General features: G+C 42.7%; 1 non-coding gene across 1 annotated transcript; it reads right to left on the reverse strand.

The window, feature by feature from the left end:
• Positions 1-294: 294 nt before the first annotated feature.
• Positions 295-365, reverse strand: TRNAG-UCC (transfer RNA glycine (anticodon UCC)). The gene has a single exon. It is a non-coding gene; the product is annotated as a tRNA-Gly (tRNA).
• Positions 366-16,584: the final 16,219 nt, after the last annotated feature.

Consider the following 16,584-nt stretch of genomic DNA (forward strand, 5'->3'; position numbering starts at 1 on the left):
ATAGCTTTGCTTTGTTACTTAACTGTTATACATCTTGTTGCTTTGTTAGCTGCCATTGAATTGGCCTCCGATTCAGGACGATCCCATGTACAAAGGAATGAAACGTTGCCTGTGCTGCTTCCAGGCAGATCAGACCATTGTGATCCATAGGGTTTTCACTGGCTGATTTTCAGAAGTAGCTTACCAGGCCTTTCTTCCTGGTCCTTCTTAGTCTGGAAGCTCTGCTAATACCTGTTGAGCATCATAGCAACACAGAAGCCTCCACTGACAGACAGCTGGTGGTTGCACATGACGTGCATTGGCCAGGAATCGAACCTGGGTCTCCCACACGGAAGGCGAGAATTCTACCACTGAACCACCCGTGCCTCTACAACTGTTATACATAACAGGCCCTTTATCACAATCATCTGATGTTTCAGAGCACTCAGAACCCTTCTGTGCATGTGGTAGATGCTCAAAAATGTTTCATGGACTAATGAATGTTGACACTCAACCCTCGGATAACTGGCTTAAGAACACACTTAGGCTCGTAGGATAGAGCTCTTTTGCAGCCATGCCTAACTAAGGCACTTAGTTGGCAAATCCATTCTGAACTCAAAAACACCCAGAACTCTCATTTTCTCACCAAGAAGTTACAGGTGTGACTACGTTAAAACAGGATAATGTTTTAAATGGTCCAATCAGTATATAGCTACCTCGGTGAGTGGTATCCCATTCAATGTAATCCCCTCAGCTAGTTATGTGTTTATTTCAAAGATGACTCTATTGGTTCTAAGTACGTTCTGTAAGACTTCCTCATTAGGACTGTCTTGGGGTGAGGGGTCTCCAATGGCACACCAGCATTATGGTATGTGCTCTGTGGAACACTCAGAGTCTTACTGTTTCAAAATATTAAGCCTACCCTCAAAGACAAAAAATCTGCTATAAAGGTATGTACACAAAAGACAGTGTTCCTCCCTGAATGTAGGTCCTCAAAAGAACCTCCAGCTTGGGTGGGGTACTAGGGCGTCATCACAATAGGCAAATAACCTCTGAAGGTTTTGTCAAAAGGCAATGCGTCATTGGAGGCCTAAGTCCTGATATGTAATAGATTATCTATAAATAATCTACTGTTTGCACTCAGGGGATCAACTCATGCCCCAGTTTGGGTCGTGTGTCTCTTGTTCGTAGAGATTACAGCCTTGGAAGCCCTACGGGGCAGTTCTACTTTGTCCTATAGAGTACCTATGTGTTGGAATAGACTCGATACCAATGGGAATCTTTATGGAAGCAGATCGCCAGGTCTTTCTTCCACAGTGCAACTGGTCAGTTTGAATTACCAGCCTTTAGGTTAGCAGTTGAGCACAAACCATTTGGGCCACGCAGGGACCTATCCTCTGTCCTTTAAGCTCCAGGTAATATGGTTCTACATCCTGCAGAAAGTCCACCATCCCAGCCAAAGAGTTCTTGGGTGATTATGTTCTCTGCATCTAAGCTCTGAATTAGTTCAGCTAATGGAAATGACGAAATTTCCCTGTACTGTCCCTATGTCAAGCTGGTCTATGACTGGGCCCCTTTCTGTGATTTTCATCCGAATTCTCGCACAAGCTGTGGGTGTGTGGCACTGACTTTACCCGAGGACCGGGGAGGCGAAAGGGATAACAGTGCAGAAAACAGAAGCAATCCGGAACAGCATATCAGATGTCTCTGTTGTCCGTCAACTTGAGTCCCGAACATCCAGGTCTTCTCAGCCCTCTTCTCCACCTCGTTCTTCTCAACCTCTTTCCCACCTGTGATCCGATTCCTCTCTTCATTGTCCACAAAGTCAGCTCTCTGCAGCCCATTCCCCAAACTCGCCTCCAAACCCCCTTTTGCAAATTCAAAGATGTTCCTTCCCTCGTAGCAATATAGAGATTTTCTTTCCCAGGGAAATTTTCGGCCCCCCGTTAAGGGTAAAGAAGCTGCAGTTAGCGCTGGTTCTCAGCAATCTTCTCCCACACCAATTCCACTGGATTTCTGCACGAACGGGAGATGGCATACAAGCCGGCATACCGCTTCCGGCAGCTTGGCACAGTTAGTGGAGCCCTTTGAAATCTTATCTGGCTGGTAATGAAGACAGTTCACAGCGTAGGGAACACGGTGTCTGTGCAGAGGTGGGAGACCTGAGGGACAGTGGCACGTAGCCTCTCAGCCTTGTCCTCCCTGGAGGGTGCTGGGCCCTGACATACACGAGGCGGCTTTCTTTCCAGAATGGAAACCGGAGCTGGAGCTAATGTCCGGGAAGGGGCTGATTTCTGCGTCATAAGCTATTTGTGAGCGTCTGACTCCTCTGCCAGGGCGTGGGTGTCCACTCTGGAGGCTCACTTTGCTTCTTTGCACATTAAAAAATTCTCCTAGGAGGCTCTTGTTTTCCAAAACTGTGTCCTTTCCCGTTTTTTATACTAAAAGCTGCCAGCTGTTGGTGAATTTATTGGCATATTATGCGAGCCATTGTTACTCTGTGGGTGACTTACGGTGACGTTGTCTGATGGATGGCTTCTCCTGATTGGTAATGTAGGCAGACACTTCCAGCTTCCCCAACTGGGCTCATCACCTCCTCTATCAGGCAAGAAACTCAGTGATCCTGGAGTCTCTTTAAACTCAGAAATACCAGGATCCTAAAATTTCTTGGTGGAGATAGTTTTGATGTTTCTCCAGTGCCTGTAGGGGAAGGCAGGTAACGGGGAAAACAAAAGCGGTGGGTAGACGGTGAGTGACAGGCCCTGAGTAAAGCCATTCAATGCGAAGTAGAGTGTTCTTCCTCCCCATCAGCCCAGACCAAGCCATGGCAACCACCTTGACCCCTGCTGGAATCTCCTAAACTGTCTCCCCCTTTTTGCCCTCGCCTCCTGCAATCTATTCCCAACAGAATGATCTTTTTAACATTGCGTGTCACACCCCTCCCCCAAACCATCAAAGTTGTCCCATCACTTCAAAGAAGACCCTGAGTCCCACCATGGCACTTGGAGCCTGCATCACTTGGGCCTTGCTCCTCACCTACTCCTATTCTGCCTTTGCCACCTCCAGCCATGTGATCCTTCTTGCCTTTTCTCAGATCCATCAACCTTGTTCCTGCCTCAGGACTTCTGCCTGGGCTATTCCCACACTTCCCCAGGCTATCTGCTTGAGGCTTCTCTTGGGAGACCTTCTTCAACCCCTTTATCTTAAACAGCACATTCTATCATTCTCTCCACCACCTGTCTGTCAGCGTGTTGTACTGCGGAGGCTTACATGTTGCTCTGATGCTGGAAGCTATGCCACTGGTATTTCAAATACCAGCAAGGTCACCTGTGGTGAATAGGTTTCAGGGGCATTTCCAGACAAAAACAGACCAGGAAGAAAGGCCTGGTGACCTACTTCCAAAAATTAGCCAATAAAAACCTTATGGATCGTGACAGACTACTTCCCAGCTCACTTGCTTTAGACATGTCATCAGGAGGAATCAATCACTGGAGGAGAACCTCATGTTTGGTGAAGGAGAGGATGAGCAAGGGCGAGGGAGACCCTTGGTGAGATGGATTGGCACAGTAGCTACAACAACGGACTCGAACATGCTATCAATTGTGAGGATGATGCAGAACCAGGCAGTGTTTTGTTCTGTTGTACAAAAAATCATCATGAATCAGAGCCAACTGGACGGCAGCCATCTATATCTATCTGTCTATCCATCCAACCATCCATCCATCCGTCCATCCGTCCATCCATCCATCCGTCCGTCCGTCCATCCGTCTGTCCGTCCATCCGTCCATCCATCTGTCCGTCCATCTGTCCATCTATAACCATTCAAGAAGCCCTGGTGGTACAGTGGTTAAACACTTGGCTACTATGGAAAGGATGGTGGTTTGAACCTACCAGTGGCCCCTAGGAAGAAATATGAGGTGATCTGGTTCTGCAAAGATTACAGCATAGAAAACCCAATGAGGCCGTTCTACTCTGTCTTATAGGGCCACTATGAGTTGGAATAAACTTGACAGCAGTGGGTTTGGTTTTTCTATCATTCTTTACCCCTTTAGCCTATTTTGTTTATCTTCACAGCTCTTATTATTCCCTGACATAGTGAATGTCTGGTCTGCCGCTGACTCTGGCGAGAATCAATGCCATGGAGGATGGGGCTTTGGCCTGTCTTGTTCTCCATTATTCCCAGAACCCAGGACAGTGCCTGGCACATAGGAGGGGTTGGACAAATGAATGCAGGAAGACAGAGTTTGTGTGTGGAAGGGGAGGGAGGGTAACTGAATGAACTGGTACATACATCCTTCCTCAATGTTGTTAAAATTTCAAGAACAAATTGTGTTTCCCGCCAACTGATGTTCAATCTGGGATATGCCAACTATGAAACTGTCCCATAACATTTGGGTCCTATAACATTTGGGTCCTATAACCTCCAGCATTTATAAGCCCTTCTCAGAAAACCACAGGGCTACTCATCTAGGGTCAGGTCAAAAGGCAAATCTGCTTTCAGCTTTCAAGAACTAATCTTCAGTAAATCTCACAGGTAGAAGCGTGAACTTATGAATACATAAATAAATATGGAGGATTTAAAACGTACACCCTGCCCTGAACCAACCAGCAGGCAATAAATGCCTCTGAATTAGAGACTACAGTGTTTGCTAAATGTTTAGACCTGAAAGTTAGCATCCTCCAATGTTTCCTGGCTGACGGGCCAATCCCATATCCAAACACAATAAATCCAAAGAGTGTACTAACCTTAGCTTGTTGAGTGGTGAACATGTTAGCCTGTCTTCTTTCCCCACGATTAACCAGACCTCTCTGTATAATCAGTGAACTTAAACCAGTCACCTGTGTTGTTTAATCAGCATAGGGTTTTCTTAAGGTTAATAAGTGTAGGACAATCAACCATCTTGATTGTTTGAAGTAAAGAAAATTGTCAAATGCTAGCTTTATAAAAGGAGACCAAACAAAGAGCATGGGGAAGAGCTGCCTCCTCAAAGTAGAGTCGACCTTAATGACCTGGATGGAGTAAAGCTTTCAGGACCTTCATTTGCTGATGTGGCACGACTCAAAATGAGAAGAAATAGCTGCAAACATCCATTAATAATCAGAACTTGGAATGTATAAAGTATGAATCTAGGAAAATTGGAAATCATCAAAAATGAAATGGAATGCATAAACATGAATATCCTAGGCATTAGTGAGCTGAAATGGACTGGTATTGGCCATTTTGAATCAGACAATCATATAGTCTACTATGCTGGGAATGACACCTCGAAGGGGAATGATGTTGCATTCATCGTCAAAAAGAACGTTTCGATGGAGGGAGGCGGAGCCAAGATGGCGGACTAGGCAGACGCTACCTCGGATCCCTCTTACAACAAAGACACGGAAAAACAAGTGAATCGATCACATACATAACAATCTACGAACCCTGAACAACAAACACAGATTTAGAGACGGAGAACGAACTAATACGGGGAAGCAGCGATTGTTTCCAGAGCCTGGAGCCAGCATACCAGTCAGGTACGGCACAAGCACAGAGACCTGCTCCACCCCCCTGAACTAACCCCGGGAGGGGGACTAGCCGGTTCCACGGGCGGCGTGGGACGCAGCCGTTAGGAGACGTCCCCGGGAGGCAGTGACTGATCTTGGAGCAGAAAGAGTAGCATCCGAGCCGGGGAACCGTCCCACAGGGATTTGGACTGCACGCAGGTACGCCATAAACACGGAGAGTTGCTCCACCCCCTGAACTAACCCCGGGAAGGTGACCATCCGGGTCGCGCGGGCGGCGTGGGACGCAGCCGGTAGGAGAAGTCCCCGGGAGGCAGCGACTGGTATTGGAGCGGGGAGAACAGCGTTCCAGCCGGGACACTCGGTCGCGGCACAAGCACGGGGAGCTACTCCACCCATCTGAACTAACCCCGGGAGGGGGCCCACCTGGTTCACGGGGGCGGCACGGCCACGCGGCTGGAGGGACGAGAAGTCCCCGGGAGGCAGCGACTGATTTTGGAGTCGAGAGTGCACCGTCCCAGTAGGGGAGCCTTGACGCTGGGCGTGGGGCTGGAAGCGGAGGATCTGACCGTGACTCCAGCGGGCCAGACCCCCCGGGGGCAATCTCCACACAGACAGCACACATAGGCGACGCGCCCGCGGGAATCTCAGATATAAGAGTCATTCCAAGCAAGACAAGCAACTCTGGCTATATTCTGAGGTGCTACTCTCCTATCTCTCTGTTCCCTCCCCCACCCTCCCCAGGCGGCTTCATTAACATCTGAATAGCCTGAGCCAGAGGGAGAACTCTGATAGGGATCTGACTGCAGTTTTTTTTTAGCGGATTTTCTGGAAAAACTAGTTTCCCAGTGATGGCTCGGAGACAACAATCCATATCAAACCACTTAAAGAAGCAGACCGTGACAGCTTCTCCAACTCCCCAAACAAAAGAATCAAAATCTTTCCCAAATGAAGATACAATTTTGGAATTATCAGATACAGAATATAAAAAACTAATTTACAGAATGCTTAATGATATCACAAATGAAATTAGGATATCTGCAGAAAAAGCCAAGGAACACACTGATAAAACTGTTGAAGAACTCAAAAAGATTATTCAAGAACATACTGGAAAAATTAATAAGTTGCAAGAATCCATAGAGAGACAACATGTAGAAATCCAAAAGATTAACAATAAAATAACAGAATTAGACAACACACTAGGAAGTCAGAGGAGCAGACTCGAGCAATTAGAATGCAGACTGGGACATCTGGAGGACCAGGGAATCAACACCAACATAGCTGAAAAAAAATCAGATAAAAGAATTAAAAAAAATGAAGAAACCCTAAGAATTATGTGGGACTCTATCAAGAAGGATAACCTGCGGGTGATTGGAGTCCCAGAACAGGGAGGGGGGACAGAAAACACAGAGAAAATAGTTGAAGAACTTCTGACAGAAAACTTCCCTGACATCATGAAAGACGAAAGGATATCTATCCAAGATGCTCATCGAACCCCATTTAAGATTGATCCAAAAAGAAAAACACCAAGACATATTATCATCAAACTCACCAAAACCAAAGATAAACAGAAAATTTTAAAAGCAGCCAGGGAGAAAAGAAAGGTTTCCTTCAAGGGAGAATCAATAAGAATATGTTCTGACTACTCAGCAGAAACCATGCAGGCAAGAAGGGAATGGGACAACATATACAGAACACTGAAGGAGAAGAACTGCCAACCAAGGATCATATATCCAGCAAAACTCTCTCTGAAATATGAAGGCGAAATTAAGATATTTACAGACAAACACAAGTTTAGAGAATTTGCAAAAACCAAACCAAAGCTACAAGAAATACTAAAGGATATTGTTTGGTCAGAGAACCAATAATACCAGATATCAGCACAACACAAGGTCACAAAACAGAACGTCCTGATATCAACTCAAATAGGGAAATCACAAAAACAAACAAATTAAGATTAATTAAAAAAAAAATACACATAACAGGGAATCATGGAAGTCAATAGGTAAAAGATCACAATAATCAAAAAGAGGGACTAAATACAGGAGGCATTGAACTGCCATATGGAGAGTGATACAAGGCGATATAGAACAATACAAGTTAGGTTTTTACTTAGAAAAATAGGGGTATATAATGAGGTAACCACAAAAAGGTATAACAACTCTATAACTCAAGACAAAAACCAAGAAAAACGTAACGACTCAACTAACATAAAGTCAAACACTATGAAAGTGAGGATCTCACAATTTACTAAGAAAAACGCCTCAGCACAAAAAAGTATGTGGAAAAATGAAATTGTCAACAACACACATAAAAAGGCATCAAAATGACAGCACTAAAAACTTATTTATCTATAATTACCCTGAATGTAAATGGACTAAATGCACCAATAAAGAGACAGAGAGTCACAGACTGGATAAAGAAACACGATCCATCTATATGCTGCCTACAAGAGACACACCTTAGACTTAGAGACACAAACAAACTAAAACTCAAAGGATGGAAAAAAGTATATCAAGCAAACAATAAGCAAAAAAGAAGAGGAGTAGCAATATTAATTTCTGACAAAATAGACTTTAGACTTAAATCCACCACAAAGGATAAAGAAGGACACTATATAATGATAAAAGGGACAATTGATCAGGAAGACATAACCATATTAAATATTTACGCACCCAATGACAGGGCTGCAAGATATATAAATCAAATTTTAACAGAACTGAAAAGCGAGATAGATACCTCCACAATTATAGTAGGAGACTTCAACACACCCCTTTCGGAGAAGGACAGGACATCCAGTAAGAAGCTCAACAGAGACACGGAAGATCTAATTACAACAATCAACCAACTTGACCTCATTGACTTATACAGAACTCTCCACCCAACTGCTGCAAAATATACTTTTTTTTCTAGCGCACATGGAACATTCTCTAGAATAGACCACATATTAGGTCATAAAACAAACCTTTGCAGAGTCCAAAACATCGAAATATTACAAAGCATCTTCTCAGACCACAAGGCAATAAAACTAGAGATCAATAACAGAAGAACGAGGGAAAAGAAATCAAATACTTGGAAAATGAACAATACCCTCCTGAAAAAAGACTGGGTTATAGAAGACATCAAGGAGGGAATAAGGAAATTCATAGAAAGCAACGAGAATGAAAATACTTCCTATCAAAACCTCTGGGACACAGCAAAAGCAGTGCTCAGAGGCCAATTTATATCAATAAATGCACACATACAAAAAGAAGAAAGAGCCAAAATCAGAGAACTGTCCCTACAACTTGAACAAATAGAAAGTGAGCAACAAAAGAATCCATCAGGCACCAGAAGAAAACAAATAATAAAAATTAGAGCTGAACTAAATGAATTAGAGAACAGAAAAACAATTGAAAGAATTAACAAAGCCAAAAGCTGGTTCTTTGAAAAAATTAACAAAATTGATAAACCATTGGCTAGACTGACTAAAGAAATACAGGAAAGGAAACAAATAACCCGAATAAGAAATGAGAAGGACCACATCACAACAGAACCAAATGAAATTAAAAGAATCATTTCAGATTATTATGAAAAATTGTACTCTAACAAATTTGAAAACCTAGAAGAAATGGATGAATTCCTTGAAAAACACTACCTACCTAAACTAACACATTCAGAAGCAGAACAACTAAATAGACCCATAACAAAAAAAGAGATTGAAACGGTAATCAAAAAACTCCCAACAAAAAAAAGTCCTGGCCCGGACGGCTTCACTGCAGAGTTCTACCAAATTTTCAGAGAAGAGTTAACACCACTACTACTAAAGGTATTCCAAAGCATAGAAAATGACGGAATACTACCCAACTCATTCTATGAAGCCACCATCTCCCTGATACCAAAACCAGGTAAAGACATTACAAAAAAAGAAAATTATAGACCTATATCCCTCATGAACATTGATGCAAAAATCCTCAACAAAATTCTAGCCAATAGAATCCAACAACACATCAAAAAAATAATTCACCCTGATCAAGTGGGATTTATACCAGGTATGCAAGGCTGGTTTAATATCAGAAAAACCATTAATGTAATCCATCACATAAATAAAACAAAAGACAAAAACCACATGATCTTATCAATTGATGCAGAAAAGGCATTTGACAAAGTCCAACACCCATTTATGATAAAAACTCTTACCAAAATAGGAATTGAAGGAAAATTCCTCAACATAATAAAGGGCATCTATGCAAAGCCAACAGCCAATATCACTCTAAATGGAGAGAACCTGAAAGCATTTCCCTTGAGAACGGGAACCAGACAAGGATGCCCTTTATCACCGCTCTTATTCAACATCGTGTTGGAAGTCTTAGCCAGGGCAATCAGGCTAGACAAAGAAATAAAAGGTATCCGGATTGGCAAGGAAGAAGTAAAGTTATCACTATTTGCAGATGACATGATTATATACACAGAAAACCCTAAGGAATCCTCCAGAAAACTACTGAAACTAATAGAAGAGTTTGGCAGAGTCTCAGGTTATAAAATAAACATACAAAAATCACTTGGATTCCTCTACATCAACAAAAAGAACACCGAAGAGGAAATAACCAAATCAATACCATTCACGGTAGCCCCCAAGAAGATAAGATACTTAGGAATAAATCTTACCAAGGATGTAAAAGACCTATACAAAGAAAACTACAAAGCTCTACTACAAGAAATTCAAAAGGACATACTTAAGTGGAAAAACATACCTTGCTCATGGATAGGAAGACTTAACATAGTAAAAATGTCTATTCTACCAAAAGCCATCTATACATTTAACGCACTTCCGATCCAAATTCCAATGTCATATTTTAAGGGGATAGAGAAACAAATCACCAATTTCATATGGAAGGGAAAGAAGCCCCGGATAAGCAAAGCACTACTGAAAAAGAAGAAGAAAGTGGGAGGCCTCACCTTACCTGACTTCAGAACCTATTATACAGCCACAGTAGTCAAAACAGCCTGGTATTGGTACAACAACAGACACATAGACCAATGGAACAGAATTGAGAACCCAGACATAGATCCATCCACGTATGAGCAGCTGATATTTGACAAAGGACCAGTGTCAATTAACTGGGGAAAAGACAGCCTTTTTAACAAATGGTGCTGGCATAACTGGATATCCATTTGCAAAAAAATGAAACAGGACCCATACCTCACACCATGCACAAAAACTAACTCCAAGTGGATCAAAGACCTAAACATAAAGACTAAAACGATAAAGATCATGGAAGAAAAAATTGGGACAACCCTAGGAGCCCTAATACAAGGTATAAACAGAATACAAAACATTACCAAAAATGATGAAGAGAAACCCGATAACTGGGAGCTCCTAAAAATCAAACACCTATGCTCATCTAAAGACTTCACCAAAAGAGTAAAAAGACCACCTACAGATTGGGAAAGAATTTTCAGCTATGACATCTCCGACCAGCGCCTGATCTCTAAAATCTACATGATTCTGTCAAAACTCAACCACAAAAAGACAAACAACCCAATCAAGAAGTGGGCAAAGGATATGAACACACATTTCTCTAAAGAAGATATTCAGGCAGCCAACAGATACATGAGAAAATGCTCTCGATCATTAGCCATTAGAGAAATGCAAATTAAAACTACGATGAGATTCCATCTCACACCAGCAAGGCTGGCATTAATCCAAAAAACACAAAATAATAAATGTTGGAGAGGCTGCGGAGAGATTGGAACTCTCATACACTGCTGGTGGGAATGTAAAATGGTACAACCACTTTGGAAATCTATCTGGCGTTATCTTAAACAGTTAGAAATAGAACTACCATACAACCCAGAAATCCCACTCCTCGGAATATACCCTAGAGATACAAGAGCCTTCATACAAACAGATATATGCACACCCATGTTTATTGCAGCTCTGTTTACAATAGCAAAAAGTTGGAAGCAACCAAGGTGTCCATCAACGGATGAATGGGTAAATAAATTGTGGTATATTCACACAATGGAATACTACGCATCGATAAAGAACAGTGACGAATCTCTGAAACATTTCATAACATGGAGGAACCTGGAAGGCATTATGCTGAGCAAAATGAGTCAGAGGCAAAAGGACAAATACTGTATAAGACCACTATTATAAGATCTTGAGAAATAGTAAACCTGAGAAGAACACATACTTTTGTGGTTACGAGGGGGGGAGGGAGGGAGGGTGGGAGAGGGTTTTTTTATTGATTAATCAGTAGATAAGAACTGCTTTAGGTGAAGGGAAAGACAACACTCAATACATGGAAGGTCAGCTCAATTGGACTGGACCAAAAGCAAAGAAGTTTCCGGGATAAAATGAATGCTTCAAAGCTCAGCGGAGCAAGCGCGGGGGTCTGGGGAACATGGTTTGCGGGGACTTCTAAGTCAATTGGCAAAATAATTCTATTATGAAATCATTCTGCATCCCACTTTGAAATGTGGCGTCTGGGGTCTTAAATGCTAACAAGCAGCCATCTAAGATGCAGCAATTGGTCTCAACCCACCTGGAGCAAAGGAAAATGAAGAACACCAAGCCCACATGACAACTAAGAGCCCAAGAGACAGAAAGGGCCACATGAACAAGAGACCTACATCATCCTGAGACCAGAAGAACTAGTTGGTGCCCGGCCACAATCGATGACTGCCCTGACAGGGAGCTCAGCAGAGGACCCCTGAGGGAGCAGGAGAGCAGTGGGATGCAGACCCCAAATTCTCATAAGAAGACCAAACTTAATGGTCTGACTGAGACTGGAGGAATCCCGGCGGCCATGCTCTCCAGACCTTCTGTTGACACAGGACAGGAACCATCCCTGAAGACAACTCATCAGACATGAAAGGGACTGGTCAGCGGGTGGGAGAGAGACGCTGATGAAGAGTGAGCTAATTATATCAGGTGTACACTTGAGATTGTGTTGGCAACTCTTGTCTGGAGGGGGGATGGGAGGATAGAGAGAGAGGGAAGCCGGCAAAATTGTCAAGAAAGGAGAGACTGAAAGGGCTGACTCAAGACGGGGAGAGTAAGTGGGAGTAGGGAGTGAGATGTATGTAAACTTATATGTGACAGACTGATTGGATTTGTAAACGTTCACTTGAAGCTTAATAAAAGTTATTATAAAAAAAAAAAAAAAAAAAAAAAAAAAAGAACGTTTCAAGATCTATCCTGAAGTACAACTCTGTCAGTGATAGGATAATATCCATACACCTACAAGGAAGACCAGTTAATATGACTATTATTCAAATTTACGCATCAACCACTAGAGCCAAAGATGAAGAAATAGAAGATTTTTATCAGCTGCTACAGTCTGAAATTGATCGAACGTGCAATCAAGATGCATTGATAATTACTGGCGATTGGAATGTGAAAGTTGGAAACAAAGAAGGATCAGTAGTTGGAAAATATGTCCTTGGTGATAGAAACAATGCCGGAGATTGAATGATAGAATTTTGCAAGACCAACAACTTCTTCATTGCAAATACCTTCTTTCACCAACATAAATGGCAACTATGCACATGGACCTCACCAGATGGAACACACAGAAATCAAATTGACTGCATCTGTGAAAAGAGACGATGGAAAAGCTCAATATCATCGGTCAGAACATGGGGCTGACTGTGGAACAGACCATCAATTGCTCATATGCAAGTTCAAGCTGAAACTGAAGAAAATCACAGAAAGTCCATGAGAGCCAAAATATGACCTTAAGTATATCCCACCTGAATTTAGAGACCATCTGAAGAATTGATTTGACGCATTGAACACTACCGACCGAAGACCAGACGAGTTGTGGGATGACATCAAGGACATCATCCATGAAGAAAGCAAGAGGTCACTGGAAAGACAGGAAAGAAAGAAAAGACCAAGATGGATGTCAGAGGAGACTTTGCAACTTGCTCTTGAGCGTCGAGCAGCTAAAGCAAACGGAAGAATTGAGGAAGTAAAAGAACTGAACAGAAGATTTCAAAGGGCGTCTCAAGAAGACAAAGTAAAGTATTATAATGACATGTGCAAAAAGCTGGAGATGGAAAACCAAAAGGGAAGAACACGCTCGGCGTTTCTCAAGCTGAAAGAACTGAAGAAAAAATTCAAGCCTCGAGTTGCGATAGTGAAGGATTCCATGGGGAAAATATTGAACGACACAGGAAGCATCAAAAGAAGATGGAAGGAATACACAGAGTCATTATACCAAAAAGAATTAGTCGATATTCAACCATTTCAAGAGGTGGCATATGATCAGGAACTGATGGTACTGAAGCGAGAAGTCCAAGCTGCTCTGAAGGCATTGGCAAAAAACAAAGGTACCGGAATTGATGGAATATCAATTGAGGTGTTTCAACAAACAAATGAATCGCTGAAGGTGCTCACTCGTCTATGCCAAGAAATATGGACGACAGCTTCCTGGCCAACTGGCTGGAAGAGATCCATATTTATGCCTATTCCCAAGAAAGGTGATCCAACCGAATGTGGAAATTATAGAACAATATCATTAATATCACACACAAGCAAAATTTTGCTGGAGATCATTCAAAAACGGCTGCAGCAATATATCAATAGGGAACTGCCAGAAATTCAGGCAGGTTTCAGAAGAGGACATGGAACCAGGGATATCATTGCTGATGTCAGATGGATCCTGTCTGAAAGCAGACAATACCAGAAGGATGTTTACCTGTGTTTTATTGACTATGCAAAGGCATTCGACTGTGTGGATCATAACAAACTATGGATAACATTGTGAAAAATGGAAATCCCAGAACACTTAATTGTGCTCATGAGAAAACTTTACATAGATCAAGACGCAGTTGTTCGGACAGAACAAAGGGATACTGATTGGTTTAAAGTCAGGAAAGGTGTGCGTCAGGTTTGTATTCTTTCACCATACCTATTTAATCTGTATGTTGAGCAAATAATCCTGGAAGCTGGACTATATGAAGAAGAAAGGGGCATAAGGATTGCAGGAAGGCTTGTTAACAACCTGCGTTATGCAGATGACACAACCTTGCTTGCTGAAAGTGAAGAGGACTTGAAGGACTTACTAGTGAAGATCAAAGACCACAGCCTTCCCTATGGATTGCACCTCAACATAAAGAAAACAAAAATCCTCACAACTGGACCAATGAGCAACATCATGATAAACGGAGAAAAGACTGAAGTTGTCAAGGATTTCATTTTACTTGGATCCACAATCAACAGCCATGGAAGCAGCAGTCAAGAAATCAAAAGACACATTGCATTGGGCAAATCTGCTGCAAAGGACCTCTTCAAAGTTTTGAAGAGCAAAGATGTCACCCTGAAGACTAAGGTGCACCTGACCCGAGCCATGGTATTTTCAATCGCATCATATGCATGTGAAAGCTGGACAATGAATAAGGAAGACGGAAGAAGGATTGACGCCTTTGAACTGTTTTGTTGGCGAAGAATATTGAATATCCCATGGAGTGCCAGAAGAATGAACAAATCTGTCTGGGAAGAAGTGCAGCCAGCCAGAATGCTCCTTAGAGGCAAGGATGGCGAGACTGTGTCTTACATACTTTGGTCATGTTGTCTGGAGGGATCAGTCTCTGGAGAAGGACATCATGCTTGACAGAGTACAGGGTCAGCAGAAAAAAGGAAGACCCTCAACGAGATGGATTGACAGTGTCTGCAACAATGAGCTCAAGCATAACAACCGTTGTAAGGATGGCTCAGGACCGGGCAGTGTTTCGTTCTGTTGTGCACTGGGTCACTATGAGCCAGAACTGACTCGACGGCACCCAACAACACCAACAACAAGGAACATAAGGAACCCTGGTGGTACAATGGTTAAGTTCTTGGCTGATAACAGAAAGGTCAGTGATTCGAACCCACCAGTCTAGGAAACCCTATGAGGCAATTCTAATCTACCAGATGGGGTCACCTCAGAATCGACTCGAGGGCACACAACAAGGAGAACATTTGCTTGCAAATGGAATTTCAATATAAGAATGTAGAGCAAAAATTGGATCCCCCAAAAGGACACAAGTAATGGATTTTAACTTCATTTTTATTTTTAAATGAATATTGGTTATTTGATGCTAGGGAGAGAAACAGAGGCCGTTGTTTGAGTAAAGCACTTTATACATGTCGGCTCTATTTCTTAGGAAAACCCAGTGAAGCTAGGTTTTGTGCTTTTCAAAGGAGGACAGAAGCTTGGATGGCAAGCAACTCACCTATGGCCAGAGCTGGTTAAGTGGTGGAGAAAACAGCAGAACTCACGTCCGTCTCACTGCCAAGCTGGCATTCACTCAACATCTCACTCATGAAGGACTCACTATGAAGTTTTTAAAGATTTTCTTTTTGATATTTTCCCTTTTCGCCAATTTTCTTCCCACTACTTTTTGGACCACCAGCCACCTGTCAGCTTGTCGTACTGTGTTGCTGTGATGCTGGAAGCTCTGCCATTGGTATTTCAAATACCAGCAAGGTCACCATTTGTGGACAGGTGTTACTGGGGCTTCCAGACTAAGACAGACTAGGAAGAAAGGCCTGGTGATCTATTTCCAAAAATCAGTCAATATAAGCTTTATAGACCACAACAAAATATTGTCCCATATAGCACTGGAAGATGAGCCCCCTAGGCTGGAAGATGCTCAGAATACACAGTGGCCACAATGAACTGGAGTATACCAACAATCGTGAAGATGGAGTAGGACCAGGCAACAACTAGTTGTGTTGTGCATAGGGTCAGCATAAGCTGAAGCCAACTCGATGACAAGTAACAACCACAACAGCAACACTTTTTTGGATTCCTTTAGGCAATTTCAAGGTTTAGCCCCCAGTATAATTCAAACAATTGAGCAACATTGCTTGGAAAAGTCTCAGATGGAATAGCCTAAGGTCATGAATAGTTAGCCGTACCTCAAAACAGAATCTCAACACAGATCACTGAAGGGCTGATGAGGGGAAACTATGAGAATGACTTTTCTTGTAAAGGCCAGTCTTCTCCTGCCACCCTGGGACATCCCCCTTTAGCCGGGAGTCACTTGTTCTCAGTCACTCTACGGAGGAAGCTCTGGACCCGCGACCTTTGGTAGTAGTAGCCCTGCCTTTCATGGAAGGGG

Source organism: Elephas maximus, chromosome 9 (genome assembly GCF_024166365.1).
Source record: "Elephas maximus indicus isolate mEleMax1 chromosome 9, mEleMax1 primary haplotype, whole genome shotgun sequence".
NCBI lineage: Eukaryota > Metazoa > Chordata > Mammalia > Proboscidea > Elephantidae > Elephas > Elephas maximus.